Source organism: Rhinoraja longicauda, chromosome 20 (genome assembly GCF_053455715.1).
Source record: "Rhinoraja longicauda isolate Sanriku21f chromosome 20, sRhiLon1.1, whole genome shotgun sequence".
In the NCBI taxonomy this organism is placed as follows: domain Eukaryota; kingdom Metazoa; phylum Chordata; class Chondrichthyes; order Rajiformes; family Arhynchobatidae; genus Rhinoraja; species Rhinoraja longicauda.
Window position 1 is genome coordinate 9,354,759 of NC_135972.1, and position 20,958 is coordinate 9,375,716.

The following is a 20,958-nucleotide window of genomic DNA, read 5'->3' on the forward strand; positions in this document are numbered from 1 at the left end:
AAACCGAACTTGTTGCTTGCAGCAGCACACAGGTTTGTAATATGAGCACTCAATAGATAACATGGTAAACAGACATTTAAAAAATTCAATACATTTAAAAAAAAAACACAATTGGAGCAAAAAACAAAAAAAACAAAGTCAAATCCCCAGTGCAATCATTTATTCACAAAATGCTGGAGTAACTCAGCAGGTCAGGCAGCATCTCGGGAGAGAAGGAATGGGTGACGTTTCGGGTCGAGACCCTTCTTCAGATCCCCAGTGCAATCAAGCAGTTCGTAGTCTGAATCTAATGTGGGCAAATTGATGATCTTGATTACTACATGCGCTGACTTCAGAGGCTAGGACTGAATGTGTGGATGAATGAATGTCATGAAAGATGCTATTTGATTGTGAATTCATCATTGAGCTCAAGTAAATTTTAAATTGAATTCACACAAATCTTTCTACGAAGATTTATTTGAATGTTAAACTTGCTGCCATTAGAAGCGAGTAGTTTAGATTAGAGATACAGTGCGGATATAGGCCTTACGGTATGCTTACTTTGAATTTTTAGCTAACTTCCTAAATATACTCCATTAGCAGGATGTTGAGTGTATTTAGCACTAAAGATGTTTGTTGTGTATTTTAGGATTAAAACAATCGTTGGGTGTTAACGTGTTTCCTCTAAGCGGATAAAGAGTACTGGCAATATATTACGATATGGTTTAAAAAAATCCTAGATACAAATTATCCAAACACTTGAATGCTTCCAAAAGCAAAGGACGTCTTTAGTGTAGGAAATGTATCCTTGCTATTGTTCTTCTTGACTGGACTGAATGACAGCAACATTTTGGGGAAAGGCAAGGCGTTTAGTTGAGTTCACTTTAGAGATACGGCGAGGGAAACAGGCCTTTCAGCCCACCGAGTCCGCACCTAACCCCACACATTAACCCTACCCATTACACACACTAGGGATAATTTTTTTACATTTGCACCAAGCCAATCAACCTACAAACCTTTGGAATGTGGGAGGAAGCCGAAGATCTCGGAGAAAGCCCACGCAGGTCACGGGGGGAACGTACAAACTCCACACAGACAGCACCCGTAGTCAGGATCGAACCTCACCAGTGCCATGTACTGCGTTTCTTCACAGCAAGAGCTTAGGACGGCACGGCGGCGCAATGGTGGAGTTGCTGCCTAACAGCGCTAGAGACCCGGGTTCGATCCTGACTACGGGTGCTGCCTGTACGGAGTTTGCACGTTCTCCACGTGACCACGTGGGTTTTCCACGGGTGCTCCGGATTCCCTCCACACTCCAAAGATGTGGAGGTTTGTAGGTTAATTGGCTTGTGTAAATTGTAAATTGTCCCTAGTGTGTAGCTTAGAGCTAGTGTGTGGGGATCGCTGGTCGGCGCGGACACGGTGGGCCGAAGGGCCTGTTTCCGCGCTGTATCTCTAAAGTCTAAGATCTAAAGATAGAACTCAATTTTCATCTTGGCCAAACCCATTTATAAATACAGGTTTGGAGGCTGACCAGACCATTCAGGGCGCGGTGACGCATGCCAATGTTCCTACGTGGTGTCAGCTCCAGCTGCTGATGACTTTGTCTCTGAAAGTGCCCTGTGACCTCATTGACAATTCCACAAAGGACTAATGACACCCTGTTAACCCAAATTGTCCTTGGCCCCACCTCTGCTGATGACAGCCAGAAATCAGCTTCAAATGTGAAGGATGGTGGGGAGGGGATTTTCACAAACATTCCCTTCACAAAAATATTTCATTTAGCATTGCTCAATAGTAGCCTTTTACATGATTTCCCCATGATTTCCCCAGAGTAGTTGACCCAAATGTCACACATACTTCTACGTCTCTTTCTCAAGATAACCATATCTATTCAGCTAAGATTCCCTTTGCAAAACAAAACTATTAAAAAAATTAAAGCCCTGTTTCTCAAATTTAAAAGTGCCAATTTTGCCACAAGGTATCATAGAACGGAGAACGGCACAGCATAAAAACAGGCCCTTCGGCCACAATATATGTGTCGAACATGATGCCAAGACTGGGTGGTACGGTGGTGCAGCGGTAGAGTTGCTGCCTCACAGTCTGAAGAAGGGTCTCGACCCGAAACGTCACCCATTCCTTCTCTCCCGAGATGCTGCCTGACCTGCTGAGTTACTCCAGCATTTTGTGAATAAATAACTTTGATTTGTACCAGCATCTGCAGTTATTTTCTTATGCTGCCTCACTGCGCCAGAGACCCGGGTTCAATCCTGACTACGGGCGCTGTCTGTACGGAGTTTGTACGTTCTCCCCGTGACTGCGTGGGTTTTCTCCGGGTGCTCCGGTTTCCTCCCACACCCCAAAGACGTACAGGTTTGTAGGCTAATTGGCTTTGGTAAAAATTGTAAATTGTCATAATAATAATAATAATAATATTCATTTATTGTCATTGCAACGAGTACAACGAAATTAAAAAATAGCCAATCCTGACGGTGCGTACAAACATATATGCAATAAATGCAAAAACAAATAAATACATAAATACAATTAAATACAATTATATTAAGTACAAGATTTTTTAACGGTGTTGCCTAGTGCAAAGGTAGTGTTCAGTTCTCGTATGGCCCTGGGGTAAAAACTGTTCTTAAGTCTGTTTGTTCGGGATTTGATCGACCTGAAACGTCGACCAGAGGGCAGATGAACAAACAGACGGTGGCCGGGGTGGGATGGATCTTTTATTATTTTGCCTGCTCTACTGAGGCAGCGTAGGCTGAACAGGTGCTCCACGGAGGGCAGTGAGCAGCCGATGATCTTCTGGGCCGTCGTGATGACCCTCTGAAGGGCCTTCCTGTCCTTTTCTGAGCAGCTGGCATACCATGTGGTTATACAGTATGCCAGCACACTCTCGATGGAGCAGCGATAGAAGGACAACATGAGCTTCTCCTGCAGGTTGGTTTTCCTGAGGATCCTCAGGAAGTGGAGTCTCTGCTGTGCCTTCTTTACTGTGGTGATGGTGTTGGTAGACCAGGTAAGATCCTCTGCGATGTGCGTACCCAGGAACCTGAAAGCTGGTACCCTTTCCACACAGACCCCATTGATGTAGAGTGGGTCGTAGTCTACACTGGTTTTTCTAAAGTCAATTATAAGTTCCTTTGTTTTGGAGGAGTTCAGGACCAGATTGTTCACTGAACACCATGCTGCCAGCCTTTGGATTTCATCCCTATAGGCTGTCTCATCTCCTTCTGAGATGAGTCCAACCACAGTCGTGTCATCCGCGAACTTGATGATGGTGTTGGTGGGATGGGTGGGGGCGCAGTCGTGAGTGTAGAGGGAGTAAAGGATGGGGCTCAACACACAGCCCTGTGGTGAGCCGGTGCTCAGTGTAATGGTGGAGGAGAGGTGAGGGCCTATTTTGACGGTCTGGGGGCGGTTGGTCAGGAAGTCCTTGATCCATTGGCAGATGGTTTGGGAAAATCCAAGGTCGGAAAGTTTGGTGACCAGTCTGCTCGGGATGACCGTGTTAAAGGCAGAGCTGAAGTCGAGGAAGAGCATCCTCACATAGCTCCCCTGGTGTTCAAGGTGGGTCAGTGCAGTGTGAAGAGCAGTGTCGATGGCATCCCCTGTAGACCTATTTGCTCTGTAGGCAAACTGGTGTGGGTCGAAGGTGGGTGGGAGGCTGGCTTTGATGTGCTGCAGGACCAGTCTCTCGAAGCACTTTGTGATGACCGGTGTGAGTGCTACCGGACGGTAGTCGTTAAGACCGCTGATGACAGACTTTTTCGGCAGTGGGATGATTGTGGCGGACTTCAGGCAGGGAGGGATGGTGGATTTTAAAAGGGACAGGTTGAAGATTTTTGTGAAGACCTCAGATAATTGGTCTGCACATTCCCTCAGCACTCTACCCGTCACACCATCGGGGCCTGCAGCTTTCCTGGGATTCACTGCTCTGAGCACGCGCTTAACATCATACTCCTGCACAGTGAAGGTGTTGCTGTCAGGTGCTGGAGAGGGTGTTATGTCTGCCACTGTAGCTTTCACCTCGAAACGAGCAAAGAAACAGTTAAGTTCCTCTGCCAGCGAGGCGTCGCCGTCGGCAGTCGTGCGGTTGCTGGTCTTGTAGTTGGTGATGTGCTGGATGCCTTGCCATACCCGCCGTGGGTCATTGTTGGAAAAGTGGTCCTCAATCTTCCTCTTGTAGGACGCTTTGGCATCCTTGATGCCTCTCTTCAGGTTGGTTCTAGCAGCACTGTATAGAGCTCTATCACTAGAGCTGAAGGCGGTGTTACGGTCCTTGAGTGTGTGTGATAGTGTTAGTGTGCAGGGATCGCCGGTCAGCTTGGACCTGGTGGGCCAAGGGGCCTGTCCTTGCATTGTATCTCGAAACTAAATTACAGTAAACCAACTCTCATCTACCTGCACATAATTCATATCCCTGCATATCCTTACCCCTATCCAAAATTCTGATAAATCGCACTCGTATTTGACTCAAGGCAGAGAGTTGTGAATCTGTGGAATTCTCTGCCACAGAAGGCCGTGGAGACCAATTCACTGAACGTTTTCACGAGAGAGTTAGCTCTAAGGGCTAATGGAATCAAGGGATGTGGGGAAAAAAAAGCAGGTATGGGGTGCTGATTTTGGTCGATCAGCCATGATCATATTGAATGGCGGAGCTGGCTCAAAGGGCCGAAAGGGCCTACTCCAGCACCTATTTTTCTATGTTAACCACTACCCCTGGCAGTGCGTTCCAGGCACTCTGTAAAAAAACTCACCCCACACATCTCCTTTAAACTTTGTCCCTCTCAACAAAGCCATTCTCTCTCGAAAACAATCCAAGCCTGTCCTTCCATTCCCTGTAGCTAATAACCCTGAATCTATGCATCATTCTGTGTGTTCCACGACAGAAGGGGGGGATTTGTACAGTTTGATAGCCACGGGGAAAAAGGATCTCCTGTGGGGTTCTGTGCTGCATCTTGGCGGAACCAGTCTGTCGCTGAAGGTGCTCCTCAGGTTGACCAGTGTATCATTGAGGGGGGTGAGCTGCTCCCCGCAGTTTGAGGAGCATCCTGCCCTCCAAGACCACCTCCAGTGAATCCAACTCCGCCCCCAGGACGGAGCCAGCCTTCCTGATGAGCTTCTTAATGCTGGAAACTCAAGAGGCAGCGTCAGTGGTGAGTGAATCAGAGTCAATTTTACAGGTTTGTGGACCCTTTATCAGAACTGGGAGTGGATAGGGCAAAGGGAATGCCCTTGTTGGGCAAGACCAGGGTCACTAAGGTGGTCCCACTGTATACAGCACGATAGATTAATCAGGATAGCAAGAGGGAGAACTAAGCAAACTATCTTTATTAACCTGTCAACCAGAATTATTTTTTTTTTAGAGATACAGCGCGGAAACAGGCCCTTCGGCCCACCGAGTCCACGCTGCCCAGCGATCCCTGCACATTAACACTATCCTACACACACTAGGGACAATTTTTTTTAACATTTACCCAGCAAATTAACCTACAAACCTGCACGTCTTTGGAGTGTGGGAGGAAACCGAAGATCTCGGAGAAAACCCACGCAGGTCACGGGGAGAACGTACAAACTCCGTACAGACGGCGCCCGTAGTCAGTATCGAACCTGGGTCTCCGGTGCTGCATTCGCTGTAAGGCAGCAACTCTACCGCTGCGCCACCGTGCCGCCGATGAAGGCGTTTGACTTGAAAACGTAACTGATTTACCATCCACAGATGCTGCCTGACCTGCAGAATGTATCCATTACTTTCCGACTTTATTTCAGCATTCCAGCATCTGCGAAGTTCTCTTTTTAAGCTTTTTTTTAAAAACTCCTTATTAAATGATGGAAATGTCTGAAATGCTCAGGCACGTACAAAAGGTAAAAAAGACGACTTCAGTCAATTAACTGAACATCTATGGTTCCCCAGAAGTTGACAATGCATTCAAATGACAAGCTGCTAGATGCAAATTTTACAGGATAACAGACTGCAAGTTAGACCTTGCAAGCACATAATGGCACGCTGTAGGCCACACTGCTTAAAACATTGTTTGGATTATCACTGTTCCCTTCACTGAGTGCTGAAACAATATCCAACCAAGACTCCTGCATGTCAGCCTACATCAACCTCCTTCCTATGTGACCTTTCTGTCCTGGGCCACCTCCACTGTCAGAGTGAGGCCATTTCATTCTTCACATGTTTAAATTATAATGTTTTATTTTTAATTGTCTACTGTATATCGTGTTGTTACTTGCGAGCAAAGCACCAAGGCAAATTCCTTGTATGTATACATATTTGGCTAATAAAATTTATTCAATTCAATTCAAATGCGAATTGGAGGAACAGCACATCATATTTTGCTTGGGCAGCTTACAACCCAATGGTATGACACTTCATTTCTCCAATTTGCATTCACTCTTTCCCCTCCCCCCCCACCACTACCCCCCCCCCCCCCCCACTACCTCCCCCCCCCCACTACCCCCCCACCCCCCCCACCCCCACCACCATCTCCCCATACACCTCTCTAATCGTCTGTATCCCTCAGTCCCCAATGGTATGAACATTGAATTCTCTCATTTCAAGTAACTTTGCCTACTCCCCCTCCCCTCTCCCTTCCTCCACCCTCGTCGTTTTACCAATTCCACATTTCCCTGCATTGTTTCTCTTGAGATCAGACCTCCCCCAGCCAACAATGGACCGACCAGGCACCGCCCTGCCCGAGGTCATTTGTGGCTGAACTTGAGCGGTCCTGGTCTTTCTTCACCTTCAGCTCTTCACCTCCCTCCCACCATCCCGTACTTTCAGTCTGAAGAAGGGTCCCGACCCAAAACATCACCCATCCTTTTTCTCCTGAGATGCTGCCTGACCCGCTGAGTTACTCAAGCATTTTGTGCCTGACTTTAAAATGTTCATGTTCTTTGTTGTTTAGTTTAGTTTACAGATACAGCACGGAAACAGGCCCTTCGGCCCACCGAGTCTGCACCGACCAGCGATCCTCGTACACTAACAATATGCTACACATTTGGGACAATTTACAATTTTTTTTACCAAAGCCAATTAACCAACAAACCTGTACGTCTTTGGAGTGCGGGAGAAAACCGAAAATCTCGGGAAAACCCACGCATGTCACGGGGAGAACGTATAAACTCCGTACAGACAGCACCCCAGGTCAGGATCGAACCCGGGTCTCTGGCGATGTAAGGCAGCAACTCTACTGCTGCGCCACCGTTGCGGTTTTGATTTTTTTCTTGGCATCTGCCCTTCTCCGTTCTCTGTCTTTATTCCGTGACATTTAACAAGACTGTTCACCCTCGGCAATGAAACCAATTGCTTTCACGGTCCTTTCTAAGTTTAGTCAAGGATTTTTAATCTTCCTGCTGACTTGTAAAAGAGACACCAGATTAGTGTTCATGGCTACATTTTGCTGCTGGAAAGTGATTAGGAAAACAAAAGGTGATCGATTTCTACATTACTGCAATTAACCCTTTAAGACCTGTTGAAATACAATCTCATTAACTGACTCGGAATTGTGTCTCATTGTCACATGTACAAATGCACAGTAAAATTCTGTTTTGGAATACTTTGAAGTACTTCCCTCTGGAAGGCGACTCCGGACTGTCAAAGCAGCCACAGCCAGACATAAAAACAGCTTTTTTTTCCCCACGAGTGATCGTTCTACTCAATAACCAAGCTCCGTAGTCTCTTTTTTTGCTCTGCTTTATTTCCCCCCACATGTTTAGACCGTAATGTTGTATCCTTATTGTTTTGATGTGTTTATGCTTTATTCTTAATTGTTAACTGTATGTTTGTGTTGTCATTTGTGAGCGGAGCACCGAGGCACATTCCTTGTATATGCACATACTTGGCCAATAAACCCATTCATTCATTCATTCATTCATTTCAGTGAAGCGTTGCCATACCCAAGCACAATCCCCGATTAGCAAAGTGTACAGAAATAGTCAGGCCGCGAGCAAGAGTCGCCAGGTTTTGGTGCCATTTCCAAAGTCCAGTCCACATGCTCGGACTCCTGGAGCGGGGCCCGATCCAGGCGAGCCCCAGGCTGCTGCAAGGCCTCCAGCTGTCACCTCCGTCCGAACCAAACTGTCCCTAGTGTGTAGGATAGAACTAGTGTATGGGCGATCGTTGGTCCTTGGTGGGCGAAGGGCCTGTTTCCACGCTGTTTCTGTAAACTAAACTAAACTATGGTGATGGAGAAACGATTGGATCAGGACGTTGAAGAGGGTCTCAAAGTTGCTTTGTTTTATTTGTACACTGAGATCCATTTATACGCTGGGCATCTGAAACACGACAGTGAGATCCACGTACTTACAATGAAAATCTTCGATTTTACCTGGAATGACCAATGCCACTTAAAACTGAGAGAAGATAAAGTTTATCTAAAAGCTACAGTAAATGGGTTACAGAATGTTTTGACTGTGGACTGTGCTGGGAAGCATGCCATTTACTGAGTGCTTAGCTAACATAACCTGACACAGCAGGGCCAGGAACATGGCACTGTGCTCTCGAGTGCTCTGCAAATGACAACGAGAATGTGCATCTCTCCCGCACCTTTAAGACTTGGACCCAAATGTGCCTCACAAGATGTGACTATTGGCCACTTAAAGAGGTATCAGGGCACATGAGCAAAATCCTGGTCAATGGGTGAGATTTGAAGGAATAGTTTGCTCGCTTTGGCAGCACATATACTATAAGTGGAATGATACCGAGAAGACTAACATGGCCCCTGCGCAAGGATGACACCCAGGCTCCTGAAGGAACAGTTAAGTTCAGAGATACAGAGTGGAAAGAGGCCATTCAGCCCACCGAGTCCGTGCCGACCATCGATTGATCACCCGTACACTAGTTCTATCCTATACACGAGGGACGATTTACAATTTGCAGATGCAGATTAACCTCCAAACCTGTACGTTTTTTAGATTTAGATTTAGAGATACAGCGCGGAAACAGGCCCTTCGGCCCACCGGGTCCGCGCCGCCCAGCGATCCCCGCACATTAACACTATCCTACACACCCTAGGGACAATTTTTACATTTGCCCAGCCAATTAACCTACATACCTGCACGTCTTTATGGTGTGGGAGGAAACCGGAGATCTCGGAGAAAACCCACGCAGGTCACGGGGAGAACGTACAAACTCCGTACAGACGGCGCCCGTAGTCAGGATCGAACCTGAGTCTCCGGCGCTGCATTCGCTGTAAGGCAGCAACTCTACCGCTGCGCCGCCGTGCCGCCCCATGGAGTGTGGGGGGTACCCAGAGCACCCGGAGAAAACCCACGTGGTCACAGGGAGAACGTACAAACGACGTACAGACAGCACCCGTAGTCAGGGTCAGGGTCAATCCTGGGTCTCTGCCGCTGTAAGGCAGCAGCTCTACCGCTGCGCCACCGTACTGCTCATGTTCTGTCACCAAAGAAAGCAACAACTCTCAGTTTTTGTTTCACTTGTTGAAGCAGGAGTTGAAACTCTACTTGGGTAATCATGAATGTATAATTCAATTATATTTCCCCCTGCAGTGACTAAAGTCCTGACTTCAATCTTTTCAGATTTAACCGTGAATTAAATAAACTTCCCTACAGCTCTTAGGTTAATTATGAATTGTAAATAATTCATCTCTCTTTCCATAATGGAAGAGCATTACATTTATAAACCAAAGGAGCCAGATTCTGCTGATCACTATTAAGAAATTCTTCCAATTCATTTGTTCTCTCGTGATATATCCATAAAGATCATAAGATCATAAGTGATAGGAGTATAATAAGGCCATTCGGCCCATCAAGTCTACTCCGCCATTCAATTATCGCTGATCTATCTCTCCCTCCAAACCCCATTCTCCTTCCTTCTCCCCATAACCTCTGACACCTGAACATTCTTTAAGATTCTCTAGAAAATTTTAGTCATTGAGTCATACAGTGTGGAAACAAGCCCTTTGGCCCATCTACACTAGTCCCACCTGCTGCGTTTGGCCCATATCCCTTTAAACCTGTTCAATGTTGGCCGGTGTGGGCAAGTTGGGAAGAAGGGCCTGTTTCCACACTATATAACTCAATGGGCTCGGTGGGCCGAAGAAACTGATTCGATGGGGTATTTGCCATCCAATCAGCCTTTATCATCGTTACTTTTTTGCATGTCTTTCATTCATTGTTCTGTATCTCTCCACATCACCATTTATATTTCTCGTTTCCCTTATCCCTAACCAGTCTGAAGAAGGGTCTCGACCCGAATAGGAAACGTCTCCTATTCCATCTCTCCAGATTTGCTGCCTGTCCTGCTGAATTACTCCAGCTTTCAGTGTCTATATTCAATCAGCCTCCACTGACATCTGTATACTAAAACTCTTGTTTGTTTGTTTGTTCCTGATTTACAGCCAAAATGGTACACGATAGCACAACAATTTTAGGCCCACCTTACTCACCGTTGTCCCTTTGGTGCTAATGGAAGAAGTTTCATTGTAATCGGTGTTATATTTTTAAAGTCATTCACATTTGAAGTGTGTTAAATGATGTTAAACTTAAACATCATTCAAGTTTAAATCGATCTCGGAGGGAGGGAGGGAGGGAGGGAGGGAGAGAGGGAGGGAGGGAGGGAGGATAAGGGGGGTTGAGGGGGGAAGGGAGGGGGGAGATGGGGGGATGAGGGGACGGGCGGGGTGAGGGGAGGGGGAGGGGAGGGGGAGGGGAGGGGGAGGGGAAGGAGGAGGGGGAGGGGAGGGGGAGGGGAGGGGGAGGGGAAGGGGAGGGGAGGGGGAATGGAGGGGGAGGGAGGGGGGAGGGGAGGGAGGGGGGAGGAGAGGGGGTGAGAGGGGGGGGGGGGGGGGAGAGGGGGGGAGCTACACCAATGCAGGAGAGGTTTGGGCCCAACTTGGTCTGGTCTGATCCTAAAAGTTCAATACTTACTGCAGCATTTTGACAATTTGAATGTAGAAATAAAGTAATAGTGATTAAAATGATCAAAATGATTAAAAATGGTCATTAATATGATTGGAAAATAATCTCATTATTCTTGTTCTCTTTGTAAATTCAGCCTCTTTCCACTTGACTCTTAGTAGTGCTGAATGGTTCACTGCCAAGGCATTCAGCCGTATCATAGATAGAAGCAAATGCTTTACCAACACTCAAACGGCCACTAAACCAAGAAAGATACAGTGCATTCAGAAAGTATTCAGACCCCTTCACTTTTTCCACATTTTGTTATGTTACAGCCTTATTTTAAAATGGGTTAAATTCATTTTTTTTTAAATCATCAATCTACACACAATACCCCATAATAAAAAAGTGAAAACGGGTGTTTAGAAATTTTTGCAAAGTAATTAAAAAGAAATAACTGAAATATCACATTTACATAAGTATTCAGACCCTTTACTCAGTACTTTGTTGAGGCACCTTTGGCAGCGATTACAGCCTCAAGTCTTCTTGGGTATGACGCTACAAGCTTGGCACGCCTGTATTTGGGTAATTTCTACCATTCTTCTCTGCAGATCCTCTCAAGCTCTGTCAGGTTGGATGGGGAGCGTCGATGCACAGCTATTTTCAGGTCCCTCCAGAGGGTTCAAGTCTGGGCTCTGGCTGGGCCACTCAAGGACATTCACAGACTTGTCACGAAGCCACTCCTGCGTTGTCTTGGCTGTGTGTTTAGGGTCATTGTCCTGTTGGAAGGTAAACCTCCGTCCCAGTCTGAAGTCCAGAATGCTCTGGAGCAGGTTTTCATCAAGGATCTCTCTGTACTTTGCTCCATTCATCTTCCCCTCGATCCGGAATAGTCTCCCAGTTCCTGCCATTGAAAAACATCCCCACAGCATGATACTGCCACCACCATGCTTCACCGTGGGTATGGTATTGGCCAGGCGATGAGCGGTGCCGCTTGGCATTCAGGCCAAAGAGTTCAATCTTGGTTTCATCAGACCAGAGAATCTTGTTTCTCATGGTCTGAGAGTCCTTTAGGTGCCTTTTGGCAAGCTCCAAGCGGGCTGACATGTGCCTTTTACTGAGGTGTGACTTCCGTCTACCATAAAGGCCTGATTGGTGGAGTGCTGCAGATATAGTTGTCCTTCTGGAAGGTTCTCCCATCTTCACAGAGGAACTCTGAAGCTCTGTCAGAGTGACCATCAGGTTCTTGGTCACCCCCCTAACCAAGGCCCTTCTCCCCCGATTGCTCAGTTTGGCCAGGCAGCCAGGTTTATGAAGAGTCCTGGTGGTTCCAAAGTTCTTCCATTTAAGAATGACAGAGGCCACTGTGCTCTTCGGGACCTGCAATGCTGCAAAAATTGTTTTGTACCCTTCCCCAGATCTGTGTCTCGACACAATCCTGTCTCAGAGGTCTACGGACAATTCCTTCGTCTTCATGGCTTGGTTTTTGCTCTGACATGCACTGTCAACTGTGGGACCTGATATCATGTCCAATCAATTGAATTTACCACTGGTGGACTCCAATCAAGTTGTAGAAACATATCAAGGATAATCAATGGAAACAGGATGAACATAAGCTCAATTTTGAGTGTCATAGCAAAGGTGTTTTTTGACTCAAGGCTTTGTTTAAGCCTTTGGTCATATTTTCATCTGTAGAAGAGAGTCTCATAACACTCAATTAAAAGTAATTCTGCTGCATGAAGTTCCAACAGATCTCCTTCCTACTAGACTGATTTTTTCCACTTAGTAGAAGGTCATAAGTGATAGGAGTAGAATGAGACCATTCGGCCCATCAAGTCTACTCCGCCATTCAATGGCTGATCTATCTTTCCCTCGTAACTCCATTTTCCTGCCTTCTCCCCATAGCCCCTGACACTCGTACTAATCAAGAATCTATCTATCTCTGCCTTAAAAATATCCACTGACAGGGCCTCCACAGCCTTCTGTGGCAAAGAATTCCACAGATTCATCGCCCTCTGACTAAAGAAATTCCTCCTCATCTCCTTCCTAAAAGAACGTCCTTTAATTCTGAGGCTATAACCTTTAGTCCTAGACTCTCCCACTAGTGGAAACATCCTCTCCACATCCATTCTATCCAAGCCTTTCACTATTCTGTACGTTTCAATGAGGTCCCCCCTCATTCTATAACGGGCCATGTGGGGGAGGGTGGATGATGTCCATTATGGCCAATTGTCCGCTATAACAGAGTGAGGAGGGCTAAAGTTTAGCTCAATGCCGGGTGGGGTAAAACATGGAAAATAGGTGCAGGAATAGGCCATTCAGTCTTTCGAGCCCATGGTTGATCATCCAAAATCAGTACCCCGTTCCTGCTTTCTCCCCATATCCCTTGATTCCATTAGCCCCGAGAGCTGTATCTAACTCTCTCTTGAATACAAAACCAGGGGGCATTCACAGGCCAGGGGGCTGCAGAGCTCCGAGCCCCACATGCAGTGCGCCGGGGACGGGTCCGGTACTCACGCCACCTTCATGCTGCTCGCTCTCCCTGTGAAGCTTCCACCACGTGGCGCCAGTCCATTGGGTAACTGGCGGAAGTAGGGTGGACGGTGTAACAGGAGCCTTGGTCCTCTGTAACCAAAATCCGCAATGTAGTGGTCCGTTATTGTGAGGGTTTACTGTATTTTCCATTCTTTCGTGAAGGCTACTACATCTGTGATTTGGTTTTAATGAACAAGCTTGTCCTCAAATGTTGACCGTGAATACTTCAGTCAGAATTTCTGCTCACTAATTTATTTTTTTTGTACAGTTTATTATAGTCAAGTGTACCGACCTACAGTGAACAGCTTTTGTCTGCGTGCTATGCAGTTAAAGAAGAGACTATACATGATTACAATAAAGCAATCCGCAGTGGCTCGATAAAGGATAAAGGGTGAAACATTTAGTGCAAAATAAAGTCCGATAAAAGATAGTTCAAAGGTCTCCAATGAGCTAGACGAGAGGTGAGGAACGCATTCGAGTTGATCAGAGAACCGTTCAGTTGGCAAATAACAGCTGGGAAGAGACTATCCCTGAATCTGGAGGTGCACGTTTCCAAACTTCTGTACCTTTTTTAGCTGATGGGAGAGGGGAGAAAAGGGAGTGAGACTGGTCCTTGATTATGCTAGTCGATGGAGTCAATGGAAGGTAGGTTGGTTTGCGTGATGGTCTGGGCTACGTCCACAGCTCTCTGTAATTTCTTGCCGTCTTGGATGAATCTGTTCCCAAACCAGGCTGTGATGAGATGCATCCTTACTCCAGGGGCCAAATGGCACACCTATGCGGCAGTTCAGTTTTAGTACGGTTCAGCCACAGTTTGTCTGTGACAGCAGATGTCAGCTCAGTTTCACTCTCTTTCAAGGATATGACTACAAAATGTTAGTTGACACCTCTAAAATTAGCCAGATCAGCTTAGTTCAGTGTTTTTAGCCAAGCTTCATGCTTCATTTGATCACTGTCATAACTTAAGAATATAACTCTTTCCCTTAGCCATGGCCAGATATCTACCTACACCAGCGTTGGAAACGTTTTCCTCAACTTCCCTCTCCTCTGAGTCCCCAACACTTAAATATCTCTGCACCCTGGTTATTGGCATCATTGCCGTGAGAAATTCACTCTGTCCAGCTTTTCCCATTTTTGTGTTACACTTTGATTAAATTTCTACTCTGCCTCATTTGTCAAACTCTCCCGCCCAGCCAATTTTCTCTCAGCTCTAACTCTTCAGTGTGACAACATTGTCTGAAATCTCCTCTCAGCCTCTTCAGTACCCTCGTTCATTCCTCTAATGGCTCGACCCGAACTGTACACAATGCTCACACTGCGAGACGGACTGTTTTATAGTTTCAGCATGACACTCTCCTCTTGAATTCTGTGCCTTGACCGACACAGTTCCCGCTGCATCAAAAAATCCCAGAGTATTATAAAGGACATTTCTCACCCCGGACACTCCCTGTTTGAACTGTTACCGTCAGGCAGACGGTACAGATCTACAAGGACAAGGACAAATAGACTTAAAAATAGTTTTTACCCCACTGCTATAAAGGCACTAAATGTAGCCGCCAAGGAACGCAGGGGCGATACATAATAAGAGACTGTGAAATCGACAGAAGGATGTAGGGTTGGGTGTTTATGCGTGCTATTTTCATGATATTTATTTTAGTTGTTTATCTTTTTTAAAATATTTTACCTTGTATGTATCGTTAGCTTTTAGAAATGTTTGAATGGTGCACTGACTGGCTGACATTTTACAATTTCGTTGTACATGGCTCATGTTACAATGACAATAAAGGAACTATTCTATTCTATTCTAATGGAATACATCAGTCTGAAAAAAATACATCAGTCTGACCCAAAACGTCACCTATCCACGTTCTCCAGAGATGCTGCCTTACCTGCTGAACTACTCCAGCACTTTGTGTCCTTTTTAATGAAATACCTTTTTGCATTCCTCGCTACCATGTCTACCCTCTCATGCTGCCTTCAGCATGTAATAACGAGGAACTGCAGATGCTGGTTTACAACAAAAAAAAGACACAAAGTGCTAGAGCAACTCAGCAGGTCAGACACCATCTCTGCCTGTTCTATGATATCACACTTTCTCATCCACTCCCTATACACTAGGGACAATGGGGAAATTAGCCCAGAAACCTGTACGTCTTTGAGATGTGGGCGGAACACCCGGAGGAAACCCCACACGGTCACAGTGGGAACGTGCAAACTCCACACAGGCAGCACCCAAGGTTGGGATCGAACCCGGGTCCCTGGCGTTGTGAGACAGCATCTCCAGCAGCAGTGCCGCTGTGCCACCCACATTTTGTGTCCACCAGCATTTATTACAACCATTTCATAACCTGCTCAGAGTAGGATCACTGAACATAACAGAGAGGCTTACCGAAGACGGGCGCATAAGCTGGAGTAACTCAGCAGGTCAGGCAGCTTGTCTGGGGAAAAGTAACAGGTGACGTTTCGGGCCGAGACCCTTCTTCAGACCAGGACGTTTCGGAACTTCGGTGGAGGGCATCTACAACACACGATGCCTCAGAAAAGCCACCAGCATCCACAAAGAAATCCACTCTGAAGAAGTGTCTCGACCCGAAACGTCACCCATTCCTTCTCTCCCGAGATGCTGCCTGACCTGCTGAGTTACTCCAGCATTTTGTGAATAAATCGATTTGTACCAGCATCTGCAGTTATTTTCTTATAAGACTCTTCACACCCCTGCAACAGTCTGTTCGAACTTCTACCATCGGGCAGACGATACAAGGCCTTCTACGCCCGCACCTCCAGACTCAGGAACAGCTTCATCCCCAGGGCCATAGCTGCTATGAACCGGTCCTGCTGAGCCGGATGGTCACATCGCACAGCGAACCGGCACAGATCTACTTGCACTTTATTCTGTTTTAAAACTGTGTTACAATTTGTTTCATTAGGTTGTTTAAATTAATACTGACTAGCTAATTAATTTATTGCATCGTATGGGAGGCGCATTCCCAATCTCGTTGTACCCCCTGTACAATGGCAATAAAGATATATTGTATTGTATTGTATTGTATTTGTATTGTATATACTGCGAGGAGCCAGCGCTGCCGTCGCAGCTGCGGCTTGCCTGCAGTCCGTCTGTCTTTTGTGTTTTTTGTTGTTTTTGTCTGAATTGTAGTTTAATATGATGTAGTGTTGTATGTTATGTTTTGGGGGGGGGGGGGGGGTGGGAGGGAACGGGAACTGTAACATTCTCTCTCCAGAACGGAGACGTGACCTTTGTTCTGTGTCGTGTCTCCGTTCCCACTGCGGCCTACCACCGGCCATTCACCTGGGACCACCTGGGGCTCTGGTTCGCAGCGGCGCGGACTCACCACCTGCGGCGCTGGCTGCCTGCGGATGTTGCGGGCGCGGCTGCGACTCGTCTCCGGAGGCTCCGGCGCGGGCCGCGTGGACGTTGGAAGCCCGCAGACCCCTGGGTGGGGGCCGACATCGGGAGCTCCGGCAACGGCAGAGGCAGCGTGTTCGCCCGCCCCGAATCGCGGGGCTTGGGTCGGCCCGCCACGGACCTTTCACCGTCCGGCGTGGCCTGAAATAGGCCGTTGACCTTTCACCGCCCAGCGGGGGCTTCAATATCGGGAGCCCCGACCGCCCCGACGTGGCAAATCCAACAGCCTGACCGCGGGACAAGACGGCAGGGAAGAGAAAAAGACATTCTGGCCTACCATCACAGTGAGGAGGGACTGGAGGAGACTCACTGTGATGGATGTTTCTTTTTGTTTGGTGTTAGTTGTGATTGTATGTGTTATTGCATTTTTACTGATTAATCTTATTGGTCTTATTGTTCAACTGCGGGTAATGTTTCATTTTACTACACATTTATGTGTATGTAACAAATAAACGACTATTGACTATTGATATTGCTAGTGACTGCAAGCATAGCTACATGCCGCCACCTGTAGGTAAAGTTAGAAAGTACACATCACACCCTGGATGCTGCCACTGAGGGAATCTTTTTTGCTACATTTCTATTCTGCACTAACTATTAATTAAACTGTGAGCATCACTCAGCCTGACCTTCATATCCACGCACATTCCTTGCTACATACATACTGATGCCTTATCTCATGAGAGTGGCTCTCAAAGTCCCAATGACAACTCCAAACATAAAGTCAGATGCAGCCAGAGGCTGTAATAGAATTGATGTCTGAGACATTACATCTTTGTGCAGGCTTTAGTTGGTATCCTGAGGTCCCAACACACTAGATTTTTCTTAGCACAATGTGCGCATCGGTGACTTTGGTCAAGGAAAAATAACTTTGTACTCATCATGCGTAGGCCAAATCCATGAGTACCTCCCAATGGTATGACTTTTAATTTTACTTAGTAAAGGAACATTAAAAAATAGTACAGTGCAATACAGGAACAGGAGGGTAGAAAATACACCTGGTTCTAACCAATCCTCTGCAAAGGTGGTGCAGCGGTAGAGTTGCTGCCTCACAACAAGGCCGATGTGTGGCCTCCTGTGCATCGGTGAGGCAAAGCATAGATCAGCGACCGTTTTGACGAACACTAGCGCTCAGCCCGCCAAATCCTGCTGGATCTCCCGGTTGCTAACCATTTTACCTCCCCTTCCCATTCCCAATCTGACCTTTCTGCCCTGGGCCTCCTCCATTGCCAGAGTGAGGCCACACACAAACTGGAGGAACAGTGCCTCATATTCCACTTGGGCAGCTGACACCCCAACATATCAACTATATTGATTGCTTTTGTAACTTTGTCCGCACCCTTTACATGGCAGCTGTTTGCCTACTTATGTAGTGTGTGCAGAACAAAGAATGTCACTGCACCAAGTACACGTGACGATCAAGTACCTACCTATCTACCTACCTACCTACCTACCTACCTACCTACCTACCTACCTACCTACCTACCTACCTACCTACCTACCTACCTACCTACCTACCTACCTACCTACCTACCTATCTACCTACCTACCTACCTACCTACCTACCTACCTACCTACCTACCTACCTACCTACCTACCTACCTACCTACCTACCTACCTACCTACCTACCTACCTACCTACCCACTACCTACCTACCTAGTTACCAACCTACCTACCTAGTTACCAACACACCTACATACCTACCTAGTTACCAACCTACCTACCTACCTAGTTACCAACCTACCTACCTATTTACCAACCAACCTACCTACCTACCTACAATTTAGGTAGATAATAATCCCTCCCCTCTCATCACCCCCCCTGCCCCCTCTCTCTCCCCTGTTTCCCACCTGGACCCGTACCTATTTCTCCCCTCCCCCTCCCCTTCCACTAACATTCCTTCCTTTAGCTTCACAATTCGCAGCTCGTGAATCTTTTTGTCTCACACCTTTCATCTCTGGATTTATCCAACCATCTGCCTGTGAGTCTCCCAACCCCCCCCACCTGTATCCACCTATTACCTGCCAAGCCTTTCCAGCCCCTCCTCTCTCCCTGGGTTCTTTCTCAACCCCCCCCCCCCCCCCACCACCACAACCCTCCCCGCCTATGCCCACAATCAGTCTTAAGAAGGGTCCCAACCCATGCCCTCCAGAGATGCTGCCTGACTGCTGAATGACTCCAGCACTTTGTGTCTTTGTTGTCATTCAGCATCTGTAGTTCCTTCTCTCTGGGATCTGTTAGAATGTTCCTGAGAGTATAATCTGCCCCCTAGTGGTGTAGACATCGTAATATCGCTCATGTCACTTTAATTTCAAGTTTCATGTATTTTGGTTTTGTTTTGTGTTTTATGACTGTTGGCAGATCAATTTCCCTCCTGGGATAAATAAAATTCTATCATATCATATCGTATTGCATTGTATCATATCGTATCGTACCGTAAGTTTTCTGAAAGCTTCCTATTTACAACCTCACAGTGGATCAGTAAAGTTATGCTAAGGCAAATCAGCCAAAATGTTATGAAAAAATTGATATATCACTGTTCTACTTTTAGTTTAAAAACAAAAAGCTGGAGTAATGCAGCGGGTCAGGCAGCATCTCTGGAGAAAAGGTCTGAAAAATGGTCTCGACCCAAAACGCTACCGAAAGGGTCTCGACCCAAGAGGTTACCTATTTCTTTTCTCCAGAGATGCTGCCTAATCTGCTGTTACTCCAGCTGTTAGCGTTTATCATTGGTGTAAACTAGCATCTGCAGTTCCTTCCGACACTGCTTTCAATTTAGTTTAGTTAACTTAGAGATAGATATAGCACAAAAAACAGGCACTTCGGCCCGTCGAGTCAATAGACAATAGACAATAGGTGCAGGAGTCAGCCATTCGGCCCTTCGAGCCAGCACCGCCGTTCAATGTGATCATGGCTGATCATTCTCAATCAGTACCCCGTTCCTACCTTCTCCCCATACCCCCTGACTACGCTATCCTTATGAGCTCTATCTAGCTCTCTCTTGAATGCATTCAGAGAATTGGCCTCCACTGCCTTCTGAGGCAGAGAATTCCACAGATTCACAACTCTCTGACTGAAAAAGTTTTTCCTCATCTCCATTCTAAATGGCCTACCCCTTATTCTTAAACTGTGGCCCCTGGTTCTGGACTCCCCCAACATTGGGAACATGTTTCCTGCCTCTAACGTGTCCAACCCCTTAATAATCTTATACGTTTCGATAAGATCCCCTCTCATCCTTCTAAATTCCAGTGTGACCAGCGATCCCCATACACTAGCTCCATCCTACGCACTGGGGACAATTTACAATTTTTACTGAAGCCAATTAACCTACAAACCTGTACGTCTTTGGAGTTTGGGGGGGAAACCGGAGCACCCGGAGAAAACCCATGCAGTCACGGGGAGAACGTACAAGCTCCATACAGATAGCACCCGTAGTCAGGATCGAACCCGGGTCTCTGGCGCTGTAAGGCAGCAGCTCTACCCGCTGTGCCACTGTGCCGCCCAAGATTGAAGATTGAATTATGCAAAATAGTTTTTCATAATTGCATCACTAGTATTACAGTAACAATATTGCAGCACTTGTTTATAATAAAAATGATTCCTTCTTCTGGACTATGTATTTAAAAAGTGATCTGAATATAAATTTATTATAAAACCTAATTAATAGCACATAGCAACAAAAGAAGGATATGGAATGTGAAAAATGAGGAAATTTAAAACGGAGAACTGCTTTGGTTAAATTCATAGCGAATCCTAAATGAGTTTTTTAATAAACTTGTTATCAAATAACAAAGTTAAAAAGGCTACCAATTGAAGGAAATTGAAGTCTAGCCATTCCAGATTCACATTATGGTTTGTATTGATAGAGGCTAATATAATCAAACAACCTAAAACATTCCTTGTAGGAAGGAATTGCAGACGCTGGTTTAAACCGAAGACAGGCACAAAAAGCCGGAGTAACTCAGCAGGTTAGGCAGCATCTCAGGAGAGAAGGAATGGGTGACGTTTTGGGTTGGACCCTCGACACGAAACATCACCCATGCCTTCTCCCTGGAGATGCTGCCTGTCCCGCTGAGTTACTCCAACTTGTTGTGTCTATCTTGAACCTAATACGGTCCAGCGCCTTCCTCTGGCTTCA

General features: G+C 46.5%; 1 protein-coding gene and 1 non-coding gene across 7 annotated transcripts in view; one reads left to right on the top strand and one right to left on the bottom strand.

Annotated features, from left to right (window-relative positions):
• The window catches only part of cadps2 (Ca++-dependent secretion activator 2), a 454,296-nt gene that overhangs the window by 427,329 nt on the left and 6,009 nt on the right, over positions 1 to 20,958 (bottom strand). The window lies entirely within an intron of this gene.
• Positions 8,659 to 8,765, top strand: LOC144603768 (U6 spliceosomal RNA). Its single transcript, XR_013548658.1, has one exon. It is a non-coding gene; the product is annotated as a U6 spliceosomal RNA (small nuclear RNA).